We start from the raw sequence: 13,058 nt of genomic DNA on the forward strand, positions 1-13,058 counted from the left end.
GCGACATGGGTCTCCAAGGAGACCCTGTGCAGGGAGTCTCAAACCCCTCCCTCACATCCTGTCCCCCTCAGACATTCAGGCGCCTAAGGAGGGCTTCTGTGCAGAAGCTCGTGAAAGGTCGGCGAACAAAGGAACCAAACCTGGTTTGACGCGCAGAGTAAAACACGAGAAATACTTTTACAAAAAGAAATGGCGAATAAACCCAGCCGGAACAGTATAAAAGTAAATATGGTCCAACGGGTTTAAGTTCAAGGCTACTAAGATAGCCTAAAAGAATACCAAGGCTATTTAAAATAACCGCATAGGAAAAATAGGGTAGATACCACTGCCACCAGCCAAATCTTTAGGAAAAGGGAACGAAACAATGTTCCATGAGAAACAGACAAAAAGGGATAACTAGTAACCCTTTCCAGAACTCTATGTAAGATAGTTTGTACTAGGCCTGTGGATTTAAAAAGACTAATAAAGTCAATGGCAACTTTACATGTTCTGGGAGACAGTAGTCAGTCCCAGAAAATGGAGTTTAAAGTGGGAAGTCTGAAAAGGACAACCCTGTGTCACTGCACTGAAGGTGCTGTGTAACACACAGTAAAATGATAATGCCTATGGAGTAGGTGAGGCTCCACAGTCTATGAACACAAAACATGTTAAACACACACACAGCAAAACACATGTAAGAGTGGGGAAAAAAGGCTCACACTCTTACCAGGTGAAAAAAATAAATCCTAGAAATCCAGCAAAGCTGCTGAGGGACTTTATATTTAAATTAGCCATCCTGGAGAATTCTCCCTAACATCCGCACTTTACTGCATTGACCAAAAGTGACTGTATATATATTTTACCTAGTGTGTGTTTAAGTAGTAGTATTACTGTCTTCTTCATTAATCACCTGTGTTTGTTCTCGGCCTAATAACTTGTATATTTTTGATATACTACTGTCTAAGAGTAATTCCTGTTGTCCTACTATGTGTACTCATCCAAGACCTCATATCACCACCACTTCTCCTGAGACTTAGCCTTGACTGCTCTCCAAGCTACCTTGAATTATCCTGGCTAACTTTGCAGAAGTGTTCCCCGTTTCACTAAACTAGGGTGGCCTGCTGAACATCTGTTCACCAGAGCAGGGTTCAGAAGTCCATTCTAACACCAAGACTTCTAAGAAGAAGCGCAGCCCACTGACAACTGAGGACGAACCATGAGGCTGACCAGCATCAACTTCAGAGCTGTCCCGGTGAAGCCCCTCTCCTCTTATCCTAATCTCAAGAAGGTCGTTGTTGGTGCTTCAACCCTTGGACCAGTGGGAATAACCAATTTCGACCCCTGCTCGAAGATCTGTGCCTGCTAAGCCTTGTGAAGTGTCCCTGGAACAACCAGTGGACTGGCCAGCTCATTTCTGGTCTAGCTTGCTCCAACCTTCGCCATTCCAAGCAGAGCCTTGGAACTTTGCAGCTCTTCAGATTGTGCTTCTGCATTTTCAGCCATCTCAGACCAAAAGAAGCTGTGTTGGACATGCTCCTGTGTTTGCTGCTGGAAGATTACCTGTTGTCGCCCGACCTTGTTCACCTACGTTAAAATTTGTCGTCTTTTTGTCCCGTGGCCCTCTGTCCCACAGAAGTCTTCATCTTTCTTCATTTGGGTTTTCTACTGGAAGCTGTCTGGAAAAGATTCCCAAATACTGCAACTGGCCAAAATGAAATCCTGTGAAACAAAATATTTCTTCTATCTAGAAGACCCTCACGAAAGGAACCAAAGCAGAAGAACAAGCCTGCAACAAAGTCTGGACCCTGCATAAGTGGTACTCCGAGAACACTAAGCCAGGGGATAAGTCTACATACCGCTGATTTTCCCCCCTGTCCCTCATAGGGTAACAAGGGCAAACAATCTTGACCCTAACTCACTCTTACCTGACCTTTGGTGGTGGAACCTGGGTTAAGGATCCCCCTTAGGCCTATCCTTGTGTATTGGGATTGAGTGGAGTCCTAATCTAAACGTTCTCAAACCATGTATGCCACGTATTAATCATAACCACTGGCATTGCAAACCTTTATATAAACCCTACCTGAAGTGTGTATACTTTGGAACTGGTGACTTTTGGCCCCAAACCATCTTAGGGTTGGACTTTATAAGAGTTAAGGGAGCGATTTTGTGATTATTCTCAATAGTCCTTTCTATTTCTATGCATCTGAATACTTACTTGTGTTTCACTAGCCATTGAATCAAATGCCATTTTAATTCTCCTAAGGGTGATTGTGTATATCTGTTTTATTAGTGTTGATGTGATATTATTGACTAGAAATTGTATTTGCTTAGTGTGCAATCTAAACACTTAATAATAGTTTCTTGTCTAACTGGAATTACTGCTGTTGCTCTGTGTGGACTCATTGTAACCCTAGACCTCTCCCACACCCAAGACTAAAGCCTTGTCACTCTGCTACCATACCTTGATTGGGTTTGGCTAACCCCTCAGTGTCTTACCTGTTCACCATAACAGGGTGGCTTCCCAAAATCCTCCGACCCTGGCTGATTTTGGAAATCCATCTAAATAAATAACATCACAATGTTGTGGGCAATGTGGTGCCCCAGAACATTGTGGTGCCTGTTTAAATGTTGTGCCAGTTTCACAGCAGTAAAACACTGTACTATGCTGACATTAGAATGCGTTACTAAGACAACACTGCCATTGCTCTATTTGGAAAGACAGACAATGTTCTGAGGCCATAATAGGTGCCAGCATGATAATGTGTTTTAACTACAGCAACACTTGCCCTCTTGGGGCTGTTGAAACTAGCATGACATTGAGAATATAGGATTAGCGGCGGCAGTTTCAAACTACCTTGGCAATGTGGAAATTAAAATAGTGATGCTTAAACTGACAAGCTGGTTTACTTAGCTGAACTTATGATACATTTTGTAACCTTCTGTCTGGGAGCAACACACTCGTATCTAATTCAAATGTATGTTATGTTCTGCCAGTTATGATTCTATATGATATTTGTATAATGTGCATCCAGTGTTTCAATTGGGTGTACAGTCTTCTGCTCAGCACTTGGGTGATTTTCTACTACGGTATACTTTTGGCGACCTGTCATCTGAAGTATTGGGATATTTATTATTTTCAGAAGGTTATGTACATCATATGGCTTTTTGGTCTATTTACATGCAAGAACCGAGCTCCACAATCCACCACTTCAAACCATTAAAAAAAAAATGTTGGGGGAGAACCACACACACATATCTGGATCTGTTTGTGCTCCCTCTTTATTCACATTCACAAAACTTCATTGAATTAATTTCAGGGAAAATATGTAAACCCTCCAACATTTGAAATGTATCAGACTTAACAGAATATGTGTCCCGAAGAGGCATCAGCTAAATGCCAATGTTTGTCATCTCTCATGAAGGGGAGGCACAAAGGCAGGATATGATTGTATAAGTACAAGTCCTGCAGATGGAGTGTAACGTTCAATAGTCAAACACGGACTAGATTCAAGGATTTGACCATCAGAAAACCTTGGAAACGTTTTTATGTATCAAGTGTCCTTGATGGTAACAGCCATTTATTTGTTTCGGCGATTACATGAGTGCTGCCTAGAAGTTGAAAATGTTTATGGGAAGTGAAGATAGGATGTAAGAAGGGGCACAAAGCCTGTGGGTGTTTGGCTTTTTACACACTGTGAGGGATCAAGAGTAAGACTCAGACACAGTGGTATTTTCGATGTTTATCAAAGACTTTTATTATCAAAAGAAAACGAGGGGTTGGGGAAATCCTACCTATACCTAACTCTAAGAGGGGTATTCCCTGCCTCAACAAAACTAAGGCATATCTGTGTCAGGATGCCTAAAGCAAAAAGAGTTATCTGTCCTGTGTACAAACTCCTAAACTGACGCTCGCACACTAAACTCAATATAATGTGAAACAGGGAATGTGTCTTGGCTGAACAACTGCAGCTTCCTTCCAAAGTTCCAAATATAAAGTCTCCAACGTGCAGAAAAGAAATATGAATAAAGTTCCACTAGAGAAGGGCCTTCACTTTCCCTAGAGCCTTTCTCATTATTTAAAGTGTCACTTCTCATATATTCCACAATCCCAAAGGGGATGGCTCTTCCTTGAGTTTTCTCTGTTGACACTTTTTACAGTTCTTTTTCTGGACACGATGCCTTTTTCAGAAAGGGGTATGGTTCTTCCCTTTTGGGCCACACTTCTAAAAGTGGGGGGGGGATTCTTCCCCTGTTTCTCAGCACTTCCTAGGGATATCTGCCCTGTTTCTCCAATACCTGGTTTACTCTCCTGCCAGGGTTTAATTTTGCTACTTCGGTGCGAGTCCCATACTCACTGTATACCTGGTTTAGTCTTCTGCCAGGGCTTTTTGAGTCGTCTGAATATTTGAGTGCAAATTTCAGGTTCACACTCTTCATTAGTATTCACTAATTTCTGTATCCAGGTAATTATATTTTTCATATGTCAGGCCAACAACCCTTCTCCAACTGTGTTAAATGTCCCAGCTCCCTTGTGTGGGTTTTTGCTCTTTACTAACGGCACGTGGTCTGCCCCGTGAAGCACCCCGTTATCCCAATCTCCTTCTCTGGGTTTACCGGGCTTCTCTGGCAGCTTTGGCATCTCTTAGTTCTCACTGTTCCCTCTGCTGTCCATCTGCTGCCAGGGAGCATATCTCGTCAGCTACTCTGTTCCTGCCTGGCCTTCTTCGCTCTGCAGCTCCTACTGCTCGGGATGGCAGCACAGCAAACACTTTTACTCCTGACTTCCTTGAACGTTGTCCTCGCCAGCTTCTTTGCTCCGGTCTGCAGCTCGCTTTCCGTTCGTGTCCCAACCAGCCTTGGTAGGGCTTACTCTCCCATTCTGTTCAGGTGTTCCATATTTGAATGTCCCGGCAGCTGTTAACATCTTCCAATGACTAGAACTCAGCGTTGGCTTGCTGCTTCTTGTGATCGTCATCATTCCACCCCTCTTCCTCGTCTCAGTGTTATTAAAGGGGGAGGGATGTACATAAGGTCGTTTTTTAGTAAATAGTGGAGATTCTTTATGCACACCACAATATGCCATACAAGAATGGGGAAAAAGTAAATGGGTGTTACCAAGGAGTGCAGGTAAAGAACTGTTCTGACGAAGTGGGCTCACTTTGGCTCCCCGAGACGTGTCCTCCCCCATGTGATCCTCCCACAGATAGCCACCCCCAGGGTCAGATTCAAATAGCTTCTGCCTTTCCCTGGCCACAAGCTCGCTAAATTCATCACATCACCCACAGGCATGCTAGTGCCTATGGCCATTTCTACCCACTACCTGACCCTCCCCACCCAAAACACACACCCACCAGCATTTCTTTGAGCTTGCTATTTCTGAACAGTCTTGTGAAATATGATGGCTTAGTTGCAATTGCAAAACAGCGCCTTATGTAAAATAAACGGCTTAACCAAGTGTGCCTTCAGTCAATCGATTTATAAACAATATGTGCATTATTGTGTCGTTCCTTGCACAGAATTCTGCAGTCTAATGATAATCTTGACCTATTTCAACCTCGCCAATTTCTAAAAAGAATTGGCAGTACCAACTTTAATTTCTGGGCCCCCAAGATTTGGAACTCTCTTCCTGTAGCCATACAAAATTGTGAATCTATCAACACATTCAAGAAGCAATTTAAGATCTGGATGTTTGACGAAGGAACAGAGTAAATCTCCTATCATGCCAGCCTGCTTCACGTAGATCAGCTTCCTGCTATTTACCTCTCTGTCTATATCAATGTCTGTCCGTCTTGTGAGCACTCGGAGGCCTTTGGGCGAATGGCACCATACAAAAACTAACAGATAGATAGATAGATGTCACCCATACTGAGGAAACCATTAAAGAAAATGTTGCTCTGCATAGTGACTACTATACTTCGTCCCCATATGTTTAGGTTCTACCTCCTAGACAGAGTAATGCCTGCTACTCTCCGATAAATATGGAGGGAAGGGGACAGGATGAAGGAGTAAGGAAAAGTTACTCACCATAGTGACTACAAGGCCCCTTTTCTCCATACTCCCAACACACCATCATCCTAAAATGTTGTTAGTGCACACATGCACATATTCTCACGCTTCCATGTGCTAAATCGAAAGGGGATGTGTTTTTTGCTGTGCTAAATTGCTGTTCATGTGCCGGCATAGAAGAAACCCCGTAAGTATGGAGGAAATGGACCTGGACAAATGAGCATATACATTTTTGAGTGAATCCCCCTGATGCCTCTTCATCATGTGCAGGCTAACATCTTTTTGAAGACCCTTCAAATGGGCGAGTTGGTAAGAATGTTAAGGAAGGCAGGGCAGAAAATTGACAAAGGCAGGCCCTGTTGTCATGTCCGCATATTTGTGATGAGCTTGTCCAGCATATTGCAGCAACAGGATCTTAACATTTTCTATTCGGAACCTGTATGTAACCTGCGTATGTCAAGAATAGGCCTCATGCCCAGAATCTTTCTAATGAGAAAGAATCTGAAATACATTCCTTAGCTCACTTGATCTTGAGGTACCTGTTCAACTGCTTTGAAGTGGGAGAATGGAAGAACAGGCTCCCGCCCTTCCCCTCTCGCGCTTGGCCTAGAGGATCACGGCCTAGACACCCGCCACGAGAGGAGTTTGCCTATCTACCAGACGACCAAATACCCTGGTACAGGAACATACGGATGTGCCCACCTACCTGCCCAGCAGCCCGCCCTGTCCATGCCGACACCTGCGGCATGGATCAACTCGACTAAACCTACACGTCGTTAGAGATGCCATGACGACCTAGCCAACGGTCAGCACACCTGTGCAAACATGCACACCGGACACTCCCACACCAATCCACACGAAGAACATACTCAGTGCTATGACGTAGGCGACAGACATACCCACGGACGTGCATCTTTATTATTTTCCACATAGGCTCTCAAAATGCAGAAACGCAAGACGCATAATGAACTTAACTAAAAAGGCTTGCTCACGCTTCTTCTAAGAACCATGTACCATAATGAAGAATATAACGGAGACACGATACTGAGGATAGAGCAATATGATACCGTAATCTAAAGCGCTCTGCATCAAACGGTTCCACCTATGCACCAGGCCCAAGTAGGCCGCAAGCAAAAGCTTCCATGAACATTGAATGAGCAAGAGCTCGGTTGCTGACCCTGCAGAATGAGCCCGGCGAAAGCACACCGCCAAGGGCACGATGTTGCAATCTCGCACGCCGCAAGCCAACGCCAAGGTCGCACCTGCAAGATAAACCAGGCACACAGTGGGAAAAACAATATTAATTGTGCTGAATTTTGCCTCAAACACGGTCCCACCTCACGTGACAAAGCCAAACCTGACAGGATGCCAATCCAGGAGGAAGGAGACGCCTGAATCCCACGTTTCAAGACACAGGCAGATACAATTAAAAGACTCATTGGACATCTGCAGCAGTGGGAGTAGTCGACCTCCCAACATATGAATAAATCCTCACATTGTTTACACCTACCCATAGTAAAACATTGTTGCAAATGACAGGTGCACAGCGAGCTGGGAACAGCGATAGTCTCAGACTGGGAGGCTCGCAAGCGGACCAATCAGAACATGGGGCTCTTATCACTGACGCCATTAACATTGACCAATCCTCAGAGGTCTTCATGTAACAATTTTCATGTATCAAATTGAAGGGACAGCCCAAGTATACCACCTGACTAACCCTCAACCACTAACACCGTTATCTATATGTATGCTATACTAACCCTACCACTCGAGTAACCAATCCAGAGTGGAAATAGGTTTTTTGCTAAACTTTCTAAGGTGACACAAGTAGCGCGTCATACTAAGGTAAAAAGGGCCTGCGAGCCCCACGAGTGCGTGTGTGTCAGGACGGACGCGTACGATCCTTCACCCATCCCTGCCGTTTTGTCTAATAAACAGCAGAGTCACCTTGCTTCTTGCGTGTGTCTCATACTCTATCTCTTTTGGGATATACGGGAGGAGTTGGGGCCTCCCTGCCCGGAGGTCTACGGACGGCCCGGCCGACCCCGGCAGAATTTCCCCCCCCGACAGCTTCTTCCCAAAGAAGCTGGTTAAGTAACTGGAGATGTGTCTGGAGGTATTACCCTTTTGCTTGGATGCACAGTGAGTGGTTATAGAATCGTGGTGTAGGCCTTCCACTACCAGATCTAACAACAATGCATTTCTTCTTATTTCCTGCATACAGTGCCAAATTGACAGCTTTTTATCTAGTTGGTGTGGACCCAAACGGTGCCAATATTACCAGAGGATGGTGTGTGCTTAGGGGCTGCTTTTACTGGCAACTCTTTTTTTTGTCTTGTGGATGTAAACCAAGAGAGCCGTTGCTGGATGAAGGGACAAATGTCTTTGGTTTGAAGACCTTCTCATAGACTTCAAATTTGTCAATACTCTGCCCGACTGAGGGCCAAGGGGACCATTTTGTTCACTGCAACTTGTGATGTTTCATGCAGGCTGTGCTGTTCTTGTATGAGTTCCTCTCATCATGAAAGAAAGAAAAGTTCACATAATTCTCCACTCTGAGGCCATTGTCCCAAACTGCTTAAACCACCAGGGGTGCCAACATGAATATTTTATTGCCTTTGAGGTTCAGGGATGAGCGATTTGTTTTTTGTAGCCCCTTGGACTTCTGTGGCGTCTGTAGGGAGAGTATGTCAGAGAAAGCATCAGCGGGCAAAGGTCAATATGGTATAAAAATCCATGCATCAGGATTTCACTCCCCTGTCCTATTTAAAACATGGGAGGCTGTGTTAGAGATGGTGACCTTTTAGTTGAAGGTATAGTTTGTCCTTTGTCGGCCATGGTAATCACCTGTGAGTGACTCTTCTTATGTCAGGAGAGCTGCAATGAGAAGACCAAAGTAAGCAGCATATGCACAGGTGACTACAATGTACACAATTCCTTCAAGTCTGAAATCCTTGCCCAGACCTCCTTAAAATACTTGGAGTCACGGGGAGAACTGATGAATATTTCTGCTGCAGGGGTTTGCTGGCATTTTGTCCTCTGGAGCCCATGGAGTTCGGCCCGAACTATGTTATTACCAGTGAGTACATTTATTCCTGCCAGGGGAAGTAGATAAGGCAGCAGAGTGAACAGTCTCAGTGAAGGGAACTACAAGGTTCATGATTGCCTACACTCTCATTGACCTGTCAAAAAAAGGTAGCAGGCGCTCCTCTCCAGAAAGAACAAGGCATGATAACCTGTTCTGAGGTGAGAGTTTGCAGCACACACTTTTTGCTCACTGTACCTTTCACAGATGGGAAATATCCATTTGCATATCAGTCTTTGTCCCGCCCTTTTTACATGGGCAGTCAAGCACCTAAATGCTATGGCAATTCCTCTCTGAACAAGAGTACCACCAGCAACCCCATACACGTGTTTCAGTCTTGTTGGGCATCATCAGTGAGGTGAAGCTGTGCCTCTCATAAGCACAGTGAGCAGGGAGTCCACGTCTGGTTGCCCCCAGGTAATTTAGAGTGACCAACCCCAAGTTCCTTGAAAATATTTCAAAAAAAGGGCAAGTGCTCCTCTCCAGAAAGAACAAGGCATGATAACCTGTTCTGAGGTGAGAGTTTGCAGCACACGCTTTTTGCTCACTGTACCTTTCACAGATGGGAAATATCCATTTGCATGTCAGTCTTTGTCCCGCCCTTTTCTGTGAGGTGAAGCTGTGCCTCTCTAAGCACAGTGAGCAGAGAGTCCACGTCTCATTGACCTGACCTTCATAAACCATCTGTGACAGTGCCTCCAGAAGTCAGGTAGGCCTAGGCCAAGAACAGACTCATCAGCCGTTGAGGTTGTGAGGCTCCTATCAAAGGACAAAAAGATACAGAACTTTTCAAACCCGCTAATGCAAAAGAGCATGTGGGGTAAAAAGAAATAAGCCATGTGGCAAAGACACTGTGTTTAATTAGAACTGGGCTGGACTGGAGTTGGTTGGATTGAAGGGGCCAGGATCCGGGTGTTAAAATGTAGGATGTCACAGAAGGTACAGAGAATAAAGCCTACTCAAGTATTCTAAAAGGGAAAGTAAGGTCTTGGGGAACAGCCTCAGACATTGCTTGCATTCCAACCCATACCTAATATTTGTCATCACTGAGTTCTAAAGCTATTGGCTGCAGTATCAGGTGTCATTTTGTTGGCTCTATTTAAGGGTGTTTAAGAAAGTAGTATTCTTACCGCATTGTCTGTATTATCTAACTGTAAAGTGCCTAGACTACATTGCATCAGCAAAATCAAAGACAAACAGGGAGGCCAACAGCCACAAAACGTGAACATGCAAAGTTGCAAAAACTGTTGTCACAGAAGGAGACCCTACAGGTGCTGTTCTTCGGATATGTGCTAGCAATGATGGAGTCCAAAAACCATCCAGTGGTAAATAGCAAGTGATGCGGTGTGTTGTTTACAGCATTGGACAAGGAGGATGGAAGCAGGGGTTTCTACAAGCTGAAGGAGGGAAGATTTATAGTGTGCTTCGCATGTTTTAAAGCAGGGGTACTAGATTATCCACCACAGTGAATCGGCTGGTTGTCTCCACTACCACCAGCCTGGCTTCAGAACAGCCAGAGGCACTGAAACTGCACTCCTGAACACCTGTGAAGACTTGCTCTCTAATCTCGATTCCAACTCTCTTTCGTTCTCATCCTTCTTGACCTTTCCTCTGCCTTTGATACTGTCAATCATGCCAACCTTATAAATCGGCTCTGCGATTCCCTTGGCATCTCGGACCTAGCTCTGGACTGTTTGACCTCCTTCCTCTCTGACTGACCATCCCAGGTTCAACTGGGCCCTTTTCTCTCCTCCATCTCACTCTCCACCTGCGGTGTCCCCTCAGGTCACTATCCTCTCGCCATGGCTTTTCAACATCTACCTTGCCCCTCTAGCCCATTTGATCTCTGCCTTCTTTCCTAACTTCCAGTATTACTCGGACAACACGCAGCTCTCCTTCAAGCTTCCCTTCACTGCCTCCTCTTCTTCCTCTCTCATTCCTGACTGTCTGTCTGCTACTCAGGCATAGTGCACTACTAACCATCTCTGCCTTAATGTCAGTAAGACTGAGATCCTTCTCATTCGGACCCTAGCTACCTCCTTCCCTCCTACACGCTGGCTGCCCTCCATTGGACCCCTCCCCTCAACCACCTGTGAGGCAAAAACCTTGGTGTCATCTTCGACCCCTCTCTCTCTCCTTCTCTCCTCACATCACATATCTTGCGAAAAAGGCCTACTTTCAGCTACACATCCTCAGAGGCATTCTCCCCTTCCTCACCTTCCCCCAGAAACTCAATGTCTCCAGAGCTCTGGTCCTCTCCAGGCTGAACTACTGCAACAGCCTCTTCCTTAATCTGACAAACTCCTCCCTTCACCCCCTTCAACTAATCCAGAATAGGACTGCAAGACTTAACCTTGGCCTCAAGCCCAGGGACCCTCTCCATCATCCACAAAGCTTTCTGGGGCATGGGACCCCACTACATCCAACTCTCTCTCCCTAAATACCTCCCTTCTAGAACCCTTTCGGTCTTCTAGCTCCAACTCTCTGCAGATCAAACGCTTCCCCAAGCACAGAGTGGGGGGTAGATCTCTCACCTCTGCAGGTTCCTCCCTCATGAACAGCCTCCCTGCCCCTATCAAACCGGAGTACAATCTCCCCAATTTCCAGAAGCTTCTCAAAACCCTCCTTTTCTCTTCCTCCTTCTCACTCCCCCTCCCCTGCTAATGTCCCCTCTGCCTCCTTTTGACTGGATGCCTGCTTCCTTCAGATTCTTACAGGGCATAAGGCCCTCTCTGACGAGTCCACCCCTGCACTTGATCTCTCCTGATCTCTCCCCCCCACCCCCTTGAGGAGAACCATCTTCGGTTCCGGAAGCACCTCAAGACCTTCTTCTTTGCTTCTGCCATCTCTCTTCCTCTCCCCTGCTGACCTCTGTCTGTTTCTGCACTGGGTATCTGGCTACCCGCTGATATCGGGCCCAGATCCCTGCCCACCCAGTTGCATACCCACACTGCCTCCTGGCTTCTCTTGCACTTGGATCTGTATCTGCAACCCTACAGTCCCTTACCTGCACTTATCTATACCCGTTGTCTGCGCTTAATTCATGCACTTGCCACTTGCTGGCCACACTACCTGTTGTTGTTTTTGATCACCTGTTCAGCACTTTCCACTGATCCCCTGCCCCTTGCACTTTCCTCCTTCCCTCTCCCCTGCACTTGCACGTTCTCAATGTCACTGGGCCTAGTAAGATTGTTGTTTCTGTCCTCCCTTATACCCCCTCCCTTGCCTCATCGCACCCTGAAACACTTGTGTATGGGCGCGATATAAATAAAATGTATTATATCACCCCGCAATTGCCCTTCCGGGCTCCCTCCCCCTGTACCCAGCCTGGCTGGGCCTGCTCCCCTTTGAGCCATTACAGCCCTGTCCCTCGCACTTAGCATGTGGACCTTCTTCCCCTGCACTCTCTGCATTCCCCTGGCACTTGTCCACCTGGCCTTCCTTGGCACTCGCATAACCCAAGGGCCCTCCAGCAATGACTGGCACTTACCCTCTCCCCCACACTTCTTGTTACTGCACTTGCACAATCCGAATGACACAAGGCCTAGCAGGGCCATTTTTGTTTTTAATCCCTGCCCCCCTCCCCCTCTTTTTGTCTTGTTGCACCTTGAAACACCTTTTTGCTGTTTAGGTGCATTATAAATACCCAATAAATAAATGTAATAAATAAATTATTAGAAAAATGTTAACTTGCTTTGCGGGCAACCACAGAGGAGACACTTTGGTGCGACAAAGTCAGAACTCGATGCAGAACATTGATGAAGACGATTATTTTGAACATGACTGCTCGCACTTTATTCTTTGAAGAAGCACTATGGTAGTATTCAGTCTTCTATGAGCAAAGGCTGCTGATAAAAAGTTCTAAATGCTTTTAGAAGCTCAAACAAGAGTGGGCGTATCTCTCTGGGCAATGTAGGACTAAATATCCCTTGACAGAAGAGTCTCAAATATACACTTTGTGCACGGGTCGATTGGGGTCCACAAAAAG

The 13,058-nt window shown here is 45.7% G+C and overlaps 1 protein-coding gene across 1 annotated transcript in view; it reads right to left on the reverse strand.

The window, feature by feature from the left end:
* CHD1L (chromodomain helicase DNA binding protein 1 like) overlaps window positions 1–13,058 on the reverse strand; it is a 1,245,724-nt gene that overhangs the window by 148,067 nt on the left and 1,084,599 nt on the right. The window lies entirely within an intron of this gene.

The sequence above is a fragment of the Ambystoma mexicanum genome, chromosome 7p (genome assembly GCF_040938575.1).
Source record: "Ambystoma mexicanum isolate Mex_15411 chromosome 7p, UKY_AmexF1_1, whole genome shotgun sequence".
Taxonomy (NCBI): Eukaryota; Metazoa; Chordata; class Amphibia; order Caudata; family Ambystomatidae; genus Ambystoma; species Ambystoma mexicanum.